The sequence below is a fragment of the Sebastes umbrosus genome, chromosome 13, assembly GCF_015220745.1.
Source record: "Sebastes umbrosus isolate fSebUmb1 chromosome 13, fSebUmb1.pri, whole genome shotgun sequence".
NCBI classification, from domain to species: domain Eukaryota; kingdom Metazoa; phylum Chordata; class Actinopteri; order Perciformes; family Sebastidae; genus Sebastes; species Sebastes umbrosus.
In genome coordinates this window covers 22,419,872-22,441,569 of record NC_051281.1, presented here as the reverse complement: position 1 = coordinate 22,441,569, position 21,698 = coordinate 22,419,872, and the positions used below count along the sequence as shown (strand labels likewise).

Sequence of the window (21,698 nt, the reverse complement as noted above, 5' to 3'; positions counted from 1 at the left end):
AAAATTACTGTTTCTGTCAATGGAGCCTGGTGGCTTTGAGGAGAGCACACTAATTGTATGTTTTATACATTTATAAATTATAATAATTGTCCAAATCCTTGTTGATTTTATTTATTATATGTTCACTTCAACGCGTGTCACATAGCATCGCACCGGAAAAGGGGCGAAAATTAGCGTGTCCACACGGGTGTCATATTTTCATGACTGCATAACTGAGCTGGAGCCGATAAATACCCGCGACTACTGCGGAGTTATTTGTCACAGGAATTAATGCCGATTGTAACCTTTCTAAATGAAGGCAAAAGTTGAAAAGAAGAACAAATGTTAGTGGGTGTTTTTCCAGAGGGAAATGGGCTTTAGTCACACGATGACGAAATAGATAAACATAATTAAAATAATTACAAATTTGGAATTTCATTCACAAAGTTAAGTTAAAGTTTTGCATTGCAAAATGTATTGAATATGAGTTCAATTATTGAACATTGCCTTCAGAACTGTTTTACTGAATTTAAGTCACATAAAATAAATAAAGTTACAGTACAGCGTGGTGAATGATGTCGTGAAGGCACCGTCTTTTCCAGGGTATTTGATTAGTCAACTAATAACGACAATGTACGAAAACCTTTATTGTTTTATTAAAGTGTGTTCAAAACAACCCCTCTCTGAGTAAAGCCTCACCATATCAGTTACCTCTTGATTGCAAGTACATTACTTTTTTTCATTTTGGGTGCTTTGCTCATATATACTGCAGTGTTAGCTCTTCAGATGATGCTTCTTACAAGTTTAGAAAAACATGCAACAAACAGTTTTGGGCGAAAACGAGCTTCAAGTTATTCATGTTTTCCATCCCGACAGAAATCAAAATAAAACATATTTACTTGGATTTGCCACACAATTAAACACCAGGTTGATCAGTTGTTGACATGCTCATCATCACATCTTCCACCTCTACACGCACACTCAATGTGTCAAGGGTTCACACACATAAAGTCCCAAACACATGCAGTGACTCTGGCTTGTGTCTCCCCCCCTCCCATCATCCACACACACCCACACCACGGTGCACACCAATAATCACAATCATTGTACACACGTCTTAATTATTTGTTCCGTCAATCTGGCCTCTGAAACAACTGGCCCTAATGAATAGCTAAATGTTTGGGATCAGATATATCTAATTACAGCGAGAAACTGCGTCTCCCACCACTAACTCTCGCTGGGTATCAGGAGCCCTTCGAGGGATCATATTTGTAATTAGTGTCCTCCTTTGCCTATGAGGAAGACGGGAGAAAGAGAGGAAGAGGGGGGTATTCCTTTTGTTGAAAAGAGGGGCTGAATGATTCTCTTTTCTTGTCTTGTGCTCTCTAAAAAAGGAGCAAAAGTCGCTTCAATAGCCACTTAATCCTGTCAACTACGCTTCCACATGCCCTCCAGTCTCAGTCAGGCCTAATCTGCACGGAGATGTTGCGGTTGTAGCAGGCAGTTACAACCAATTCAGGTTGCTTACAGCATTTTAGTGCTTCCAGGTATACATAGAGGCTATTTAGACTGGGAACATTACTCACAAAAGGCTTAGGGAGAAAGGTTGAGGGGGAAGACTATGGCACACCACCAGGAAAATTGTAGACCAGTGAAAAAAAGGTAGAGCTCACAGTTGTTTCAGGGACAAAAAGCTACAGGGCCCAAATTGATAGGGAAGAGAGGAAAAAAAGCAAACAGCAAAAATTAGAAAGGAAAATAGTGGGTAGGAGGACGGATGTGGGAGTGCTGAGTGGTAGGGGGCAAGAGGGGGCTGTTGAGACCTAAATGAAATCAGTCTATTCTGTGCATACCGCTCGGGGGGGAAATGTTAAAAAGCCGTGCTAAGTGCCCACTTAAAATGGCAAACATATTATAATATAAGTGAAGTACAAAAAGATGGTGGGTGTAAATTAAGAATAGGTTTCATTATGAAGGAAGAAAACGGATAACGGGGAAAGGGAGTGGAGGTGCCTTGATGTTAGCTATATAGAGACAAGGCACTAGAAGCAGAGGTCAATAACAAGAGACCAAAATAAGCATTTTTGTTCCCTTAATTTCAGTGTGCAACCTCTTTCTGCTTTTCTATAGCTCTCAGGAGGTCTTATTTTACAGAAAAACGGGTAATTAAGGGGTAGAGAAGAAATAAAGTAGGTAATTTATTTTTCCATCCTGGCAAGGAGAACAAAACTTTATTCTGTTCTCCTTTAAAAAAAAAAAAAAAAATATCTGAAAAGATGATGTGTAGGCATAGAGGCATACTGCTTAGAGCTGTGTATTGGCAAAAATTTAGTAATACGATACGTATCGCGATACTGTAAGCAAGGCGATATATTTAAATTTTTTAAATCTAATTTTAGGAAAACTGTCAAAGTATAAAGAACACACCACAATATGCATAAAATCTAAGTAAAACAAGTTTACTTTTTTATACAATCAGAACAGTGGGATCTGCATTTGCATTAGTCCCTGTATCATCCAGTGTCATAGCCCTACTTTGAGAGGGTGCATATTTCTACAAATGAGATAAAGTATTGGCTTAGTTCATTTTTGCATGTAAACTATTAATTAAAAATCAATAGTGTTTTTTGAGAATCGATGCAATATCACAAAACATAATATCGCGATACTCAAAAATGTCTATATTTTCTTACACCCCTAAAACTATTGTGTCCCGTACATTACAGTAGGGCTGCAACTATCATGCCAGAAAATTGTGAAAAATGTGCGGTGTCATTTTCCAGAAACAAAGGTAGGACTGTCCTTGACCAAATAAATTTGTCAAGCTTAAAAAAAACCTTGAAGTGGTGTATACTGTATGTCTGGTCAATACAACACAAATACGACCACATCTATGAGCAGTTCCTTTGCTTCTGTTAATTTAATTGTTTACTTTTAACTTAAGTGGTGGCTGATATTAAAACATTTCAATTTTCCCATAAAAACCCAAAGGAGCTGTTTGCAACGCCTGGCAGTGATAAACATCACAGATATATAGATTGGAGCAGAGCTGTAACCAGTGGGGATCTAGGCACAGTCATCAAATACACACAACACTTTCATATACTAAACACAATCTGGATATTTTTATTTACACCATCCCACATCTGGTGGACAAATTCCCCATTATTAAATCACTATATACTTGTGTTCTGTATATTTAACAGTCCCCAAAGTGACATCACCTACGTTACCGATTTCTTTTCCTCTCCCCTCTTTTCCTTTCTTTTTTTTGTACATGAAAGGTTATGATAACACGGGGCTGTGCGGCTAAATTAGCAGCTGTAAAGTGGTGGAACCTGGCCACAGTGACTACGTTTACTGGTCTGAGATCAGAGGTAAGTGTGTGTTAGTGGGTTTATATGGTGCTGGATGGGACTGGTTCTCATTAGCAGAGAGGCAGCAGTAGACCCAAGCCCAATGGCATTAAAGGGAGAGGATGAGGGGGGGGATAGGAGCGTGGAATGTGGTAAGAGGTTGGTGAGCTTGTGTTAGACTAGACATGGGCCTTCCTGACCTTCACGTACATTAGTTTTGCAGACCCAACAGTAGGGCTGGGCAATATGGAGAAAATCTAATATTAGGGCTGTCAATCGATTAAAATCGTGATTAATTTCTTGATTGTCCATAGTTAATCGCAAATTAATCACACATTTTATATTAAAAATGTACCTTAATGGGAGATTTGTGAAGTATTTAATACTCTTATCAACATGGGAGTGGGCAAATATGCTTGCTTTATGCAAATGTATGTATATATTTATTTTTGGAAATCAATTAACAACACAAAACAATGACAAATATTGTCCAGAAACCCTCACAGGTACTGCATTTAGCATAAAAAAAAATAATAAAAATAATAAAATCGTAACAAGGCAAACTCAAACCCAACAGACAACAACAGCTGTAAGTGTGTCAGTGTGCTGACCTGACTATTACTTGCCCCAAACTGCATGTGATTATCATAAAGTGGATATGTCTGTAAAGGGGAGACTCGTGGGTACCCATAGAACCCATTGTCATTCACATATCTTGTGTCATGATTGGTACCAATGGATTCCTTAGGTTTTCTGGTTTCACATGATGCCAGTATCTTTACTCTAGCATTAAAACTGAGCCTGCTACAACATAAAAATCACAAGTTGCATTAATGCGTTAAAGAAATTAGTGGCATTAAAACAAATTTCAGTTAATGCATTATTATCATGTTAACTTTGACAGCCATAACTAATATCACAATATTTTTGACCAAATACCTCAATATCAATATTGAGACAATATTGTAGGGTTGACTATTGGTGCTTTCAAAAACTATTTAAAAAATTTGATTTTTGATAAATAACCATCAGTAATGTGGATATCATGACCAAGTGGGTAAAGACAAATAATAGAACAGCTAGAACAGTCAAGTTCAGACAATTACATCACTTTGCTGTAATGCAGCCTTTAAAACCAGGAAAAGACAACACTTATGCCATATTACGATATCCAAAATCTAAAACGATATCAAGTCTCATATCACAAATTCAATATAATATTGATTTATTACCCAGCCCTATATACCCAAAATTAGAGTATGTCATATTTGGACCTGTTGTCTAACAAGTTATTATCATCAACATCCCAAAAAAAACATTATTCTTATAAACTTTCCCTTATTTTTCTCTCCAGTACATGGCACTCCTTCATGCTGGCTAAGCAGCATTTTACATGCAGATTTGTGTCTGTTTTGCTCCAACACCTTCTTGAACAAAGCAGTTCACTGGTATGGAACTATCAACTGATCTTCAATCCGACAGAATAGCCTCTGAAGATCTGACACTCACTGTACGGTTCTCTGTAGTGTCTAACTACAATAAATCCACCTTGAACCACATATCCTTGAACTACACATCTTATCTTCATCGCTCTCACACAACTATGTCACTGATGTACACTTATTCAGCTCCTGTCTTCCCCAAGTTTCATCTCCTTATCTCTGAAATCCTCCTGTCATGTAATCCAGACAGGTGCGCCAATATTTCTCAAGGTAACAGGGCATGTCACTGAGAAATGGCGAACTATTTAAGGATTGGGATTTCACACTTATATGCACATGCTTCTGGCATTTGGGGGTTCCCTGAACATGTCAAATGTAACAGAGATCATCAAAGAGTTTGCACTAATTTTGGCTATCGGTGGCGATATGGGATGGGAATGTCCTAACATTAAACATGCAAGTGAGACGATCCAGATTTTGAAAAAAAAAACTTGTACCTGAACAGCTGACACTTTACTATTCCTGAGACATTTTAAGACTGTCCTCCCAAGAAAAAAAAAAAAACTGTATCAGTCATGTCAGCAGACACCCAAGCACAACATTTCTTCATGTTCACGTGATGAAGTCAGCTGACGTTAGTAACGCAAATTGTTCCATCTGCAACAAGTACAGTATAGAGCCTTGTCTGAATCAGAATTGAACCAAAATTAAAAAGATATGTAAATTAAAAGGGCAGGTTTTAGGTTTTTAGGTTTTTGTGAATGTAGTGTGGTTGCTTTGAAGACAGCGTATAACGGCTTCAGTTTCCCATCGGAAAGGACTGTCTGATGGCAAGGTAAAGCGGTAAAAAAATATTCTAAATATAGCGTACACTTAAAACTGATATTGATATTTTTTAGGTGAGCCTTTTAACATTTTAACATCAGACAGCCCTTTCCGACGGGGAACTGAAGCCGTCATATTACTCTCATCAAAGTCACAAAACTACATTCACAAAAACAGTAATTGTACCTCACAGAATACAAAAAATACGAAACAACCCTTTCAGTTATTTCCAAACTTAACACAGCCATCTTTGACTCAGCTGGTGCTAGCGTTCACATTATTAATAACCTTATTGATGAGCTTACTTTGGTAACCTACCTTTCTGTTTTTTGCGTTTCGTTTCCATTTGAAAAAAAACCCCAGAAAAGAATGCAGATGGACCGGTCCTTTAAGGTGCATCACTATAAAGTAAGAGAAAAAAGCAAGTTTGATCTAACTGAGGAAAGGCTTTGTTTGTTATATAATTTAGGTGAGATTGAAGATGTCCATTTCATGTTTTATTTCATATAAGATGATTTAAGGGCCAGAGAGTAAAAAGCCTTTTTTTGTGATGGATGTTGACAAAGTTTTTGTTTGCCAGCTAATGTCATATACAAGAAGTAATGTTCTTGCATGACAAATATTTTAATATTGCTGGGATATATTTGGTGTTTAATGCAGTAAGCCCACGTGGGTTGGACACTTGTATGAGTGTGACAATAAATAACATAACTAACTAAATGCCAGGCCTCTTCAGCTGCAGCGTACCACAGTCTGTCCAATATAAACAGGAAGAAAAAGTATATTAGATGTTAATAAATATTCAACTTCACATAAGATCTATGTCATCATATCTAGCCAGTGCTGATTGCGGTCTGGCGGTCAATATTGTATTATGAATAGCCTGTAGTAATTGCTTCATTGTCATGACATGATGATCACCATTTCCTGTAACTCGACTGGCCTCCACCTGGCAGCATAATAGCCTAATTCAGGTGGTAATATTCATCCTACCACATGAATTATAGCAGATAACAAGAGGCCCACTCCAGAACAGACCCTGACGACAGTCTCCCTCTCAATATGTAGATTTCCACAATTATCTCCAGCATGGCGGTGCGGGCAGAAGCTGTGTCTAAAATGCACAAAATTAAAGATCTGTGTTTCTACCCCCACAATAATCAGCTCCTTCTTAATAATATGCAAACTACATTTTGAGGTATGTGGTGCTTAAGATTCCAGATTAAATTTGGTGAAAATGAAGATGAATAAAGAGTAGGGAGGAAATCGATGTTGCTGGAGCATAAACAGGCTCTCCCGTCTGCAGAAAGCTGTCTGCGGGTGGGAAATAAAATGGTCAAAAAGTCATCAATATTTACCTAGCTTTCGTGCCCACCTGCCTGTCTGACACTTTTTGTTGTTTTTCAGAATGAAAAAAAGAGAGCTGAAACATTCCCCAAATACAGCCCTCCTCTCAGCATGATGCTGTGTTTTTTTTTCACACTGCCTCAGGTCTGAGGACACAATTGGATGGCAGAGAAATGCTGAAAAATTAACCAGAGACACCCAAGACAGGGAAAGGAAAGAATCAAACACTTTTCTTATACTTTTTCTCTTCTCTGCCCCCTGCTTTCTTTGCTTGCCCTCCAGCAAATTGGAGCTGAGGATGAGCAATCCGTCCCCAGATTAGATCAGATGGGGGCTGCAGAGTTTACAGGGGAGCTGGTCTCTCAAGCAAACTGGACCTGCTAACATTATTACGGAATTGACTGTACGGGAGTTTTGTGCTACCAAACGAACAACTGATTTAAAAGAACCAAACACCAGAAATTCAATTTGCTCGGAGCAGTTAAGAGAGCGACACCTCGTTACCCTCAGTAGCGACACATAGTACTGCCATCATAAAAATTCAATACCATGCTCCTACATGCAGAATTTACCCACTGTAAGCACAGGCGCAGTTTGCGTTGTTTCAAGGGGCTCACTGAACCCCCTAGTGGCCGTACCTAAAAATGCATGAAGGGATTTGAATATTATCTTTATGAATAGTATCTACCTTAATGTGTTTTCTTATTGACAGAAGAAACTAACAATATAACTTATTGTGATCTTTTTATTTACTTATAATACGCTCTCTGTCCACAATGAATCCGTTAAATTTGCACTTTCCGTTACGTTATGTAAACAAACCACGTAAACCAACATCAGATCAGACTGCATGGAGCTGGAGACGTGACCCTTTAAAACATAGGTGATACTTGCTATCTTTCTACATTTAAAGCCCACTTTTTAAACAGAAAACACACGTTTTATATTGTGATATTTACTATAAATGACATACAATATAGCCAACAGCAAGTAGGAAACTTTCAGGCGATCTCCTGGCGATCTCCCTCCAGCCAGCTGCCACCTTATTTAGGTTTTTGTAGTGAAATGAGGAGGTATCGTGTAGATAACTCCTTATTTCAACTTCACAAATCAGCCATTCCTCGTCTATTGCGGCACTTTCAACGCGAGCGACAGGAATAAAGAGGGTGTCCGACAAAAGTTCAGTTCCAAATGTCGTGCTGTGTTGGCCAGTTAGGACATTGCATCAGAAAACAATGCGATCAAACTGATTTTGTTGCTGACGCTTGCGCCACATTCAGTTAACATACTATTAGATATCATAGGATAGCCTGCTGTCTATCAACAAGCTCATCTCTGGTTGACTGTCAGGTTTTGCGGTTTGTGTGAATTTGGTTTCATTGGGTATATTAGTTGGGATATAAAATTGCACCAGGTGGTGCCCGATTATTATTTTGTGTGTAAACAAAGCCTCTGTTGTAGGCTACACATTATATTCCCTCTAGATTTTTTTTTTGTGAACTCCCAACCTTAAAGTTCAAACTGTGTCTATGACACTACCCCAAGTCTTCATTTATTTAACTAAATTTAGCATTTCCATTTGGCGATTGGAGGTTGTAGCATCCATTCTTTTTAACCTCACTTCCTCAGATTATATCACCTCTGAACCCGACATCTTGCTCTTCTCGCTTTAAAAAGCTAATTCCAGTGACAATGACGTCCCTCACCACCATCAACAATACCCCTTACTCCTCCTCCCATCCATGTCTTCTCCCCCCTTTCCGGTCTCATTAGTTTGGGTTTTATGCCTTAATCTACACAATGAGGATGAAGTCATGGCGGTTATCTTCGGCAGCCAATGTCTGCCTACCTGTAATCCTTCCCAAAGTCCCCGGCTTTCTCCCAGCTCACAAATCGGCACACAATGCTTTTATGCAAGGCCTCTGCCGTAATGCCCGGAGACGACTGCAGACTTTTTTCTTTTCTTTTCTCATCCCTCAACATAAAACTAGTTAAATCCCGCTCCTACAGAAGAACGGAGATGTCTTTATCTAGGTCTCAGGACAGGGAAAAGTCAGAATGTCAAAGAGCTATAATTTGCAAAAAATACAAGCTGGTTTTGGTGATAGTTTTGATGGTAGTTTCCTGTCCAGCTGTCCTCTCTCTTAACTTGTCTGTGTGTCATAGACAACTCGATAAATCCATTCAAGTCAGCATTGATTAGCTCATGCAGTATGGAATGAATTAATGTGAAATAAACAAATGAATAACTAAATACATGCATAATAATATACTTTAGATGAAAAAGTGAAAAAAGAAAAATCAATGAATTTATCATTAAAAGTTAATTGAGAGGGGAGGTCAAACAAGTCGCTCCATTCGAGGAGGGCATAAGGGGGTTAGCTCTTAACTTAGCATTTTTATTGACTCTGGCAAAACAAAATGAGCGGGCTCTGTAGGATTGTGCACTCTGCATTGGCCATTCAGGCCTTCAGAGCCCCATTGTAGTACTTTGAAGAGAATGAAAGGAAACCCCACTGGTGGAAATGCAGTGGAACAGCCCCACAACAGGCCACAACTGTTCCCTTATGCATGAAAGGCAGGGACATAAAAGACAAGATGGACTTCTGAGGTAGGGCCAAAAACAAAGGCAACAAAAGTGCTGATCACGAGGGGATGACACGACTCGTCTCGGCAGAAGGAGCAGGGAGAAAAGGGGCAGGGGACAATAGCACTCCCCGGCCAAATGACATGTTGAAGAATTGAAAAATCCACACAAGAAGTGTCTTCTCAATTCACTAAACCCACAAGAGCTGGGTGACTGTCGGCTGGACCCTGGTCAGTCCGAGGGGGGCGGACTGTAACAGCCCACAGCTTTTCTCTCTCTTACTTTCTTTCCCAAATCTTTCCCTGTTTTGGCAAGCAACTTGGCAAGGGCAGAGACGGACTGGGGTGACGGCTTTAGTCTGCGCACACCAAACCGAAACCAAACTAATCAAAGCGTGGTGGGTTCCGCTCCCACAGCTTCCGTTTTGATCTGTTGGCTGTCTGATCTGTTTCTGTTTGTGCTCTAAACACAATTATGCTACTGCCTAACCTCCATGGAAACAGTCAGACGGACAAAAACATGTTTGCTCTCATTCAAAAAGCATCCCCGTTTTTTAGTGACACAGTGTAATGGCTGCTGATATTTGTGCCAAAGTCATACCAAATAAAACTCCGTTAATAAGAACACTTCCTGCCGATTTTCACCCTGTTGGCTTCTAGGCTGGGAACCACTGTGGTGCCTTATTTATTTATTTCCCATTCTCGGAAATGAATATATTTTTCAACACGAAGAAAGCACACACAGCTATGCGTGTGTTTGTGTGTGTGTGTGATACCTTAAATGGATGGCTAGGCTTAATTTAAAATCCATCCATGACGTTCCGTGCACCCAGGAGAGGAATTTGTGTGAAAAGATGGCAATTTAAGAAATCAGCTTCATTCTGCTTACATTGATAAAATCAGTTTTCACACAAATACATATATGGATTTCATGCATTACGTATGAATAAAAGGACCTACAGATGCCTCTAAAGTAACAGCTAGGGCTGTTTTGTTGTAAGCCAAATGCTGAGCAGTGCACTCCACAGGTGAAGGCCCTCCTCCACGATAGCCTGAGGCCTATCCCGCGATTCTTCACACATACCCACGGGCCCTTTCACTGGCCATCACCCTGTCTGATTAATGGATCGATGTGGTAATTGATTAGTGAAGAGGAGGTGGGAACAAGAACATAGGTCAAACGTCAATAATGTCCCCACGACAAAAGGTGGAAGACGTAAAATGTAGCAGTGATAGCCTGCAGCCAGACCTCTACCCATCAAAGCCCTGGCAGGGCTAACATATAAAGGCCCCGGCCCATTCTCCAGCCTGCCCTGCCCTCCCTCCCCAACGCTCCTTTTCTCTTGGTAATGCTGTCTGTTAAAGTGACAGGAACCATTCTGGGAGCTGCTTGTCAGCTCACCTTCATAAAACAAGCCGTAAAGCGGCAAATAACAGGCTTATATGGCTTCATTATGCTGGCTATGCAGGATCACAGTCCTGGGCTGAGGGGTGGGGGTGAGGGGGTGGTGGGGGGGGGGGTGGTGGGGGTAGGGGTGTTGTGCTGGTAGCGGAGAGGCGGGGAGAATGTTGGCAGCACGGCCTGGTTCTCGTGGCGGTTTGTTGTCCCAACGGCTGTCACCGTGTCCATGTTTGCTCAGGATAGAGGACCACTTGACCCCCTTCAACCCTGTAGTTCCCCGAAATCCAAAGCAGGACAAACAAAGAGGTATGACTCACTTTGGGGACGCTATGACAGCTCGACTTTGGTATCCTCCTGCTACATACTTCATAATGACTTTGAATCTATGTTACGCTTAAAGCTGCAGTGGGTAGAATTGGAGCAAATTGGATTAAAAAAAGTTATTTTTATTAAACGGTCACTATATTCTGACAGTAGTGCTTGAGACATGTATTCTAAAAAAAAAAGAAAAAATCATGTGCCTCTGTGTCTCCAGTGCTCCTAACGGCATCTGCAAGATTTCACAGACCGGAGGAAAACAACCAATCAGAGCTGAGCTGGAGCCTTGCCGTCTCTGAGCAGCTGTCAATCACTCACAAACTCCAATCAACGGTCAAACTATGCAGCGCTGATCAAATATTAATCAGTATTCTGTTACTGTAATGGCGATTTCTTGCATAAAATGTTTTCAGAAACATCTTGTAGTGTACTGTTTAGCTATAGAGTTAGAAAGTTTGCCGCCATCTTGAGATCAGTTGAGAAAATACCAAGCACCGCCCACCAGCCAGAGCAAATTTTCTCATTTTACAGCTAAACAGTACACTACAAGATGTTTCTAACAACATTTTACGCAAGAAATAGGCATTACAGTAACAGAATACTGATTCATATTTGATCAGCGCTGCCTAGTTTGACCTTTTGATCAGAGTTCGCGAGTGATTGACAGCTGCCTCCATTAAATGAACAGCCAATAGGAACGCTCTCTCTCTCTCTGAAATGACCTGTGATTGGCCAAAGTCTCCTGTCGCGGGCTAGATTTTTTAAAGCCTGAAAACAGAGCCATGAGGAGGTGCAGGAGTCTAGTTATCTCTCAGAACACTTGAATTACAATATGCTGAAAGGTTATTATGGAATTTTTGCCCAATGATGCCAAAAACATTCTGCCTACTGAAGCTTTAACACAAGTTGCTAAAGTTAAAAGATTATAATTTGAGCCCTCTAACAAAAAATCATCCATAACCAAGCACAAAAGCATGATGGTGCATCTGAACAGTTAAAAGAGTGGAGACAAGGAGAGCAGGGCCAGATGGAGCATGCATCTGCGACAGTAAACCTTTGGCCGTGGCAGGGCTGGACGTGAGAGAGATTCTCATTTATTTCATGCAAATAATCTTTGGGCCGTTTCACAACCTGACAGTGGGGGCTGAGAGGTGGTCAATATCTCAGGTTGTGTCTCTCCAAAACATTTCCCCTGTTTTTCAGAGTCAGCCACGGGTGCCTGGCAAAGAAGCTGGCAGCAGGAGCAGCAGCGGTGAATGTGTGTGCTTGTGTGCTTACCGGTGACGAGTCCCTACTCTCAACACAACTCGTGGTATTTCCCCACTGACTTGCTTCAAATGGAAATTCAGTCCCGTCTTGGGTTAAATCTTGTTACCAAAGAGGAACATTTAACATCCTATGCACATATATGATGTGCAGTCATCAGCTTAAATACACAATGATGAGGCCTCTATTAGCTTCAATAGGAACTATAAATAGGCTGCTGATATTAGCAAGTCAAATATGGAGCATAAAGCTCGCAGAACATCTGGTAGGCAAGCTTACACCGTGTTCACCGAAAAGTAACTGTCCCTTTATGTGCTTATCTGTCATCTGCCCAGTCCCGGCTGAGTTCAGATCAGTCACTTATCTCTTTAGCGAGGCTGTGAGGCGGCGGTACTGTGATCATTGTATAGTTAATTGTCACCTCCATCAACATTAGCACTGTCTAACATACTAACCAGAGGGGGCGAAAAAGGGGGGAGCCGACGCACTATTCACGCGCGCTCTATTCTGAGGCTGACACTTGTTCTCTGAGGGGCGGTTTTCGGTGTCAGGATTACAGTGCACGGGAGAAAAAGAGGCGGAGGAGAGGTGGGGAGCTTTCTCCACAACTCATGTCACTGAGTCTGTCTGTATAGTGGCAGCAGAGGGAGAAAGAGAGGGAGAGAGACAGGGAGGATTGATTGGTGTTTACTTTTAAGCAGCCTCTCGACCAATGGCTAAATAATCCACCCCTCCCACCTATAACGGCTGCTTGATCATATAGTCACGTGACCTAAATGGGCCTACATGAATATGAACTCCACTTCAAAAATAACACAAGGTTGGGAAGGGTTCACACACACACAACTATGTCTATTACATTCATTTGGCCTAAGGCCAGAATGACTCAAATGTGTCGCCGCCGAACCATATGGATACACACATTGGTGCCTAATCTAACAAACACTGCAGCGCGCACACACTCACACATATTCCTGGCCTGCACACACACACATCCGGACTGTAAAAACAGCATTGCCATCTTGAGCCTCCTGGATCACCGGGGCCATCTGACACTGTGGAGCCTGAATGCATTAAGACTGGCAAGGTGGCTGCACTTTCCATCTCAGCGAAGCACGGTTACATAACCCTCCATGATATGAATGCATTAACAGTATTAGTTCTGCAGGTGAGAACACTTTCTTCTCGCTGCTCACACATGGTACCACCTCACATTTACATAATAGATGATGTTGCTGCTGGATGTCAAAGCAACTTCCATTAGGCTAATTATCAAAAAACGTATAACAACTGCTGATACACCCTCAAAGCTATAGAGCATCGAAACAGGAGGTAATAAAAAGTATACGCCCATTTTGAGGACGCTTTCAGCTAAAGGGGTGTAAGAAAATGTCGAAAATAATAGAATATTGTGATATTAAAGATTAACTCAATCAATGTTTTATGTCATTTGCAAGGAAATGCGCCCTCTCAGTGTGTGTGTGCCCTCTCAAAGTAGTGCTATGACGTAAAGTAAACTTTTTACTCAGATTTTATGCATGTAATGCGTTCTTCATACTATGACAGTTTTCCTAAAATTAGATAAAAAAAATTTAAAAATTTAAAAAAACGCAATATATCGCCTTGCTTACAGTATCACAATATCTTGCAATATATTAAATCGTAACCCCCGTATCATGATATGTATCGTATCGACAGATTCTTACCAATACACAGCCCTACTTTCGCCATATAAATCAACTCAACTAGGATTTAGAGTTGAGGCATGAGAGATGATGCCTGGTTGACTCTACAGGTGTCAAGGGTCCTCTGGTGGGGAAGACAAACATTTGGGAAGAGAAGGTGGATGAGAATGAAGGGGGGTAGATAAAGGTCAAAGCAGATGCATTCATTAAGTCTGAAGTAGCAAGAGAGAAATGGGCAAGCATGGTTGCATGGGCAAGCTTTTAAAAAACGGTCTTTTAACTCACACTACAATCTGGGACGGGGCGTGCCTGGATGAGCCCTGGATATGGATATGACTGGGACAGTAGATCAGATGGTACATCAGACTATTAGGATATTTGGCCTGCGATGTGATATGTACTACGTCTGATCTCTTGCCCCCACCCATCCACCCACCCGGGCCCAGACACAAACACGCCCCCGCCCGTATCCCTCCTCGGACCTCAGAAAAAAAAAAAAAAGTCTGACAGATGGGTGTACTGGAAAGATCCACTCAGGAGACCAAAACATACTAAGGCGCTGTCTGTCTGACGTTTGGATTTGGAGGGAAGCAAACCAGAGAAAAACAGGACAGAGAAAAAGGGGACATCTGTGGCATTTGTCTTATTTCCTCTCTTGTGGTACATGATGTGTCATGAGTGAGCGCAGTCTTTTGGATCATATTCCATTTAATTAATGAACCCCCCCCCCCACACACACACACACACTCCCACAGACACACACACATGCACACACAACATTGACACTCCAGCTCATAGCTCCTCATCTCTTCCCTGTAAGTTGCCTGTGCCCCCAAGTGGTTGAAAATGATAACTGCATCTGTTTTACAACTGCATCTGTTTTACAACTGCATCTGTTTTGAAACCTGTGACACAACTGCTTTGGTATCCAAGACCACTCAAAACCTGCTCATTTAGCGTTAAATTTGCTTTTAAGCTTAAGTTTTTAACACTCTTGTAGCGTTTTTACATTTTAACAAGCACTGAGAGGAAGGGACTATAAATAAGAAATGCCTTCAAGATGGTGTACAACAAATCCTTCTTTTTGTAACTCAACTCAAGTACACTTTAAAAAATAATGGGAGTAGAGCTGCATGAATACTTCTCACAAAAGGAAGGAGCATTACTCTTCTTTCATGCTTTCATGCTTGGGATCACCTCAGCCTCTTCACAATGTGTTTATGAATGGAAGTGCTCCTCCTGAAGGCATAAAAACCTGCTCTAAACTGTCAATTTTGTGAGATACAAGATGGCAGAATGATCCAAGTGGGCTAATAATGTAACAACAAACTGCTGACCAATTTGTTGATCTTGAATCCATCACTTTTCTTGCCTTTACAGGTCTGTTTTGCCACTTCCTTGGTGTTAATAAAACGACCACAAAACAATAAATAAATATGCCGACTTTTTAAAATTGCTACCGTGGTGCCGCTGCTTTTCCCCCTTAATTTCTATGGGGCAAAACAAAGATTAAGTCAAACCATCATTTGTCGTCATTGAACGGTAAGACTTTTTGAAAGAGGAATTTTAAGTAATAAAGCTGATGCTCCCTATAGTGTTGTAATGACAGACGCTTCATTCTTTCAACCAACAGGGATGCCTTTTGCCCTCGACTTCTGCCCAGCCCCAAGCCTTTAATTAAGACTGGCTTAGGCCCGATTGATCCTGACACACCAGGAAGTTTCTTGAAAATCGGACTGCCAAAACCATGGAAGTATTATATAGGCCACAACCCCCCATAGCAGCCCACAGAGCCCCTCCCCACACCCCACATAAAAAAAAGGATTGTAAGCTGAAAGCCCTTAGTCTGTCCATGAGACCTTACATGATTGAGGTATGCCTACTCATTCTGCATTAACCCTTAGCTACTACATCAGGCTTGTCTCTTATGTACATGTTTTTTTTTTTGCAATTATAAACATTATAAGAAATGAGCTTCTTATCCCCTTCTTATGTGTCTTTTACACACACATATACAATGTTTGTACGGTCTGTTTGCACTTGGTCTTTACCACAAAATGGCTTGACAACAGTAATTAAATTAACTAATGTAAAGTTGGTTGTATCCAGGTTTAATCCTCACATCTAACTTTGTTATGGCTCTATACGTCAAACACGTTGGAAAAAAAAATCCAGCAAAACGTCTCCACTACAGGCCTGCACACACCGCCAAATCATTAAATCAACAACACATTTCCTGTAGCAAAAGCTGTGATGCAAATAGGAAGCTGGGATCGTCAGATTGTCAAAGCTCTGTGTGCTGCGGGTGTTGTGCACCACATGGAGAGAATTCTTGTACCGGCTTTCACCGCAACACAGCCACCGATGAGTCAGTGAGCCCCATGAAAGTGTGAGAGCCTCCACAAACACTGCCTTCCGTTTTATGGCGTTCCAGTATTCCACAGGGCCAGAGTTGTTTGATAATGTTAACGTATGCTGCAAATACAGTAGATTACATGCAATCTGCATGACACTGACCTTTGGCACCTGCCTCTTTGTGTCAGATTTTTAGGAAATTGCCAAAATGCCAAGTCAATGCAAATTTGAAATCAACCGCCCCGAGTTTTCGCAGTGTGACGGAGCTTCCACCTGAAGGGACTTGGAGCAAGGTGAGAGGAGTTTAGACGGATCTGCTACAGGGGAAATCCAACCAACCAGCCAAGCTGTTGCCTCCAGGGGTGGACAAAACAAGGGCAACACTTGCACAATGTAATGCAATTAAGCAGACATTCAGTAAATTAGGGATGCACCGATACCAGATTGGATATCGGGCCGACACTGACTCAAATAGCTGTATCGGATCTCGGTGACAATGGCGCCAATCTATTAAATTCAATTCTATGTTTATATAATACATACATTACATACTGGAATTTTAATTCCTGTTTAAGTTTTGACCAATTTGTTGCTGCATTAGAAAGTTTTGCACCTTAATTGTAATTCCTGTTAATTTTGAAGATGTTTTTCAAGCCATGTTAGTGGCAGGGACAAGACCCAAACTAAAAAGTCAAAGTACACTTCAAATAATTTTTTCACAAAGATGGTTTCTGTCATTTTAGGTTGTCATGCTTTTCTTATCATGCTGATGTATGTTCAGGTGTTCATTTTGGTGAAGTGAAGTTTGGTTTTAATTAGTAATCTGATGCCATAAAAAGGAGGTGAGACGTCATGATTGACAGCTGTGATTGACAGCTGCTCTGAGTTAAGTAGTCACGCAGCCGGAGGCTCGGGAATTGTACGGGAGAGGAGATGTAACTTTAACTTTCCATAATGTCACAAGTCTGTGTAATAGGACATGTGGCAATTTGATCATAAATGTAGTTATAGAGTTATTATGGTTTGTTGTTGTGTCTTTCTAGCCAAACAGCAACTGTGGTGCTGATGCAGCAGCTATAGATGACTCTCGCTAGCAAGCTGCGGCCATGCATGGCTCGTGATTGGCTCGGGCGAGGGTGTGGGCAGGGCGTTGATACCTCAGCTCCAGCCCGTGATCACTACTGCGCAGATTCAGGCTCCAAATGTTGTCAAAATCTAAATGGCAGCTCCCTTATCTGGGATATTTTGGCTTCTCTTTTGTGCAGTGAGAGGAAGTGGAGACGCGTCGTCCATCTATATATAGTCTAGTCTATGGTACAGACCTGGGTCAGATAAGGTGTGCTGACCCATTCAAAATTTTAAAAAACTGTTTGCCAGTAATGTGAATGGTGGATCCCTGACCTTTCTCCCAACCTGAGCCTCATTAAAAGGACTGGGTAACTTTAGTCGATACCAACCATAGAATGAATGTAATAACACAATGCTAGGTATTTGCGGTGTCCTCTAGGCCAGTATATTAACTTCTCATTGAAGAATCCTGTTATTTTGTCCACAAAATATAATGTAATTCAGTACAACAATACCATAAATTACATCAACAAAATGACCTTTAATTTCAATCAACTATTCCCTAACAAATTATTGTCAAAATGTGTTATTATTAGCTTAAAAAGGGTAGTATTTAATCCAGTGCTATTACATTGTATTAGAAATATTGCACAGGTGTTCCTGTTTTTATACAAACTGACTCACATCCAGTGTTTCATCAACAGCTTATTTATAGGCAAGCAAATTATGTTCAGAAAGAACAGGACTTATTACTGAGCAATTTCCGGATATGCCAACTGGCATGTGTTGTGCTATTTTCCTGCAATTTTGATGTGAACCAGTATTAGAGCTTTTAGTATACAGTTACACAACACCTTTGTTTTCCACACTACGGACAATGAGAGTCCAGTCTATGCCTGATGGTTCTAGAAAGTGACAAAGGTTGCCTAATGTTGGTCTGATGAACTGAGGGTGTCATACTTCCTGTAACAGCTGATGTAGCAAATCTAATGATGATGCCTTAGTTGATGAAACATAAACACAGACCCAACCCCAATGTGGAAAGTGACAAGGAAAGAGCAGGACCCTACCTTGGCCTATTTCTCCATTAAGGGTGTGGTGTGGGTGGTGGTGGGCAACCGGTCAATAACCAGTGCCCCTTCCTTCCCTTACTGGGAGGATCATGGAAACTCATATTTTCAACGTATTTGGCACCAACACAATCCCGGACCAGACTGAAATCATGTATTAAAAGCACATAATATGTTGTGATGAAGGGGATGTCATTAAAAATGCTGCAATGTTACTTTTCCACAAAATGGGACAGAAGGTGCATAAAAAAAAGTTAATTTTGGGGGGATTTAATTATTTTTAGGTCAGAGCAACAACTTCCACTTCATAATAATGATATATATTTATGATTGAGAGTAACTTATGGCTAAAAGAGCTAGAACTGACCGCTACTGCCTCCCATAGGGTTGTTATAGTAACTATGCAAGCACTGAATCGGACCCTTGCATATAAACCATTGCAAAAACCTTTCACCTTGCAAAACACAGATTTTTCCCAAGCTGCAAGTGTGAAGAGGGTAAAAGGTACATAAATGTTTGTTTATCTTGTTGCCAGTAGAACATAGGCTATTTGTATTTGAAAAGATCACTTACTTTATCCATGCTTGTGCAGAGGTTTGGGAAAACCTGAATGTGGTGTTGCAAAAGACATGATTATGTGATTATTGGGCTACACTGGAATTACAACAATAAATCTAAAATTACCATAAATTATTATGTACATGTTATTAAAGCAACTCCCATCCCCCTCAGCCATAAATGCTGCTCTTCTCTATCAAAACAAAAAAAACATGAAATTGATTGTAAATCTTGAGCTAAAGGATGCTTCATATGGTGTCTGAGAAAAAAAAAAGGTCTATAAAGTTGCACCAGATCATCCATCACATCATTAACAGTGTGATACCTATGATACCAGTTACCTTGCTGGTATATGATGTCAATCGTCATGCCCTGTGAAACTAGAAAACCTAAGAAATCGACTGGTTCCTACCATGTCATGTTAGCTTGTGGGGAAGAATGCTAAATAACGCTCCAAAGTTACGCAAAATTTTTGGCGAATTGGTAATTATGGTTTTAAAACCCTCTGAGAACCACGATGCCGACCAACATTACTGTCTTTAAGACATGCTGTAATGGGCTCAGTCTGAAGATACTGGTATTATATGAAACTAGAAAACCTAAGGAATCCAGTGGTATTTAGTCATGTTAGCTTGTCGGAAAGAACGGAATAACGCTCCGAAGTTAGCTACATTTTGGCGAGGAAAAGGGGTCTCTTGACCTCTCACCTCAAGATATGTAAATCAAAAGTCTGAGATGAACAGAGTGAAAACTGTATCTTATTAGATAAAAACAGGTGTTGACAAATAATTTGCAGTTGATAAAAGGTAATAAATTGCAATATATCTTACTCAGCATATCGCAAAATGTTTAAAATCACAATAAGATTGTATCGACTTAAGTATTGTGATAATATCGTATCGTGGGGCCTCTGGTGATTCCCACCCCTAATTAGCTCCCTAGATAAGCTATTGTAGTGAGCTGCAAAGGAATGTGGGGCTAACAGCCGGTTAACTAAGCTAGCCATTTTTTAAATTTTCCTTTAATGTGCCAAAATACATAAAAAGCACAAAATCTTGTGTAATTCTGTACTAACAGTGATACTGTAGGTCTTACAGAAATAGAAGTACAGCTGAGGTCCCAATGCTTGTGTGAACGGTGAGTTATTACTTATGTGTGTGTATGTATAAAGAATCAAATGTGGGTCTCCCATACTATACATAGGGAACCGAGTTGACTGACATTATCCTCAATGGTGATTCCTGGACACAACAGAAATGCGATGTCAAGGTCAGTCAATGTGGTCCGTTGTTGGAATTCAGATAGCAGTAGTATAGGTATCAGGTACGGGAAGTCATTAAGAAAATTCCATTTGGTTTCCTGACCAGAGTTCAGAATGGGCGTTGGCGTATTGTTGCTGGAAATGTCTGCTGATTGACACAGGGCATGACGGTTGACGTGCAGACTGTTTTGACTGGAGTATAGCCTAATGACCAATGTTTTTGAATATGGACATTTCTTTTTCAGTGCGTACATAATTACTTCATAAATAAGAATGCTTCTTATCCAAATGTGAACAGAGGGAGAAATGGCTAAATGTCTAAAAATCTTTGACTAGAATTGTGGATTCAATCTCAAACTTGGAGCTCAGTAAAGTAAAAGATAGCTGGCTGAGTTTTCTCTCCAGTTCAGCAGCTGGCTTTGTCCCTCTCTTGAGGTCCTGTAGTAAAGCTGGACTTCAAAAGAGCCTTATCGCTGTCACATTCTCTCAGAAGAGATCACAGTAATGGAGACCGGATGCGCAGGCTTACACTAGGTTAGGCTAACACAAGGAGAGGAGTGAAGAAATGCTTTGAATGTTGCCTTGTAAAAGGAAGAGCTCCTGTATAGGCCTCCTGACCTTCTAACTACACTTCCTTCCCGGAGAAGTAAAAGGAATGCTGTGTCAGGTTTTAGAAATTAGTAGGGACGTGCATTTTAGCTTTCCCTCAGTGGCTTCCTCAGTAAATTATAAAGAGAATTTTCCGATCAAAGCATTATTTTTTCACAGCAATAACAATTCAATGTTTTTAAGCTCTGTAATTGCCTGTTTGCTGCCCCAGTGTTAAATCCATGGGGGCAGCAAACAGGCAATTCATGGGAACTCTGAGACCTGTATTATTTAAAAAAAAAAAGAGTCACCAATTCAAACAGAACTGAAATCCTAAGGATTATAACTTTGATAGAATAAAACCGTGTGATTAGAGATATGCGATACCATTTTTTCCTCCCCGATTCCGATTCTAATCCCTGAATTTGCGGTATCAGCCGATACCAGCGTAATAAAAAATATACACCGTTCAGCCACAACATTAGGACAGCACGGGCACCCTGACCGGTCTGCGGCTATGCAGCCCCATACGCACGTACTGTGATGCACTGTGTGTTCTGACACTTTTCTATCGGAACCAGCATTAACCTTT

At 40.7% G+C, this 21,698-nt stretch overlaps 1 protein-coding gene across 2 annotated transcripts in view; it reads right to left on the bottom strand.

Annotated features, from left to right (window-relative positions):
• Positions 1–21,698, bottom strand: part of clybl (citrate lyase beta like) — a 77,640-nt gene that overhangs the window by 33,676 nt on the left and 22,266 nt on the right. The gene's annotated exons all lie outside the window — the stretch shown is intronic.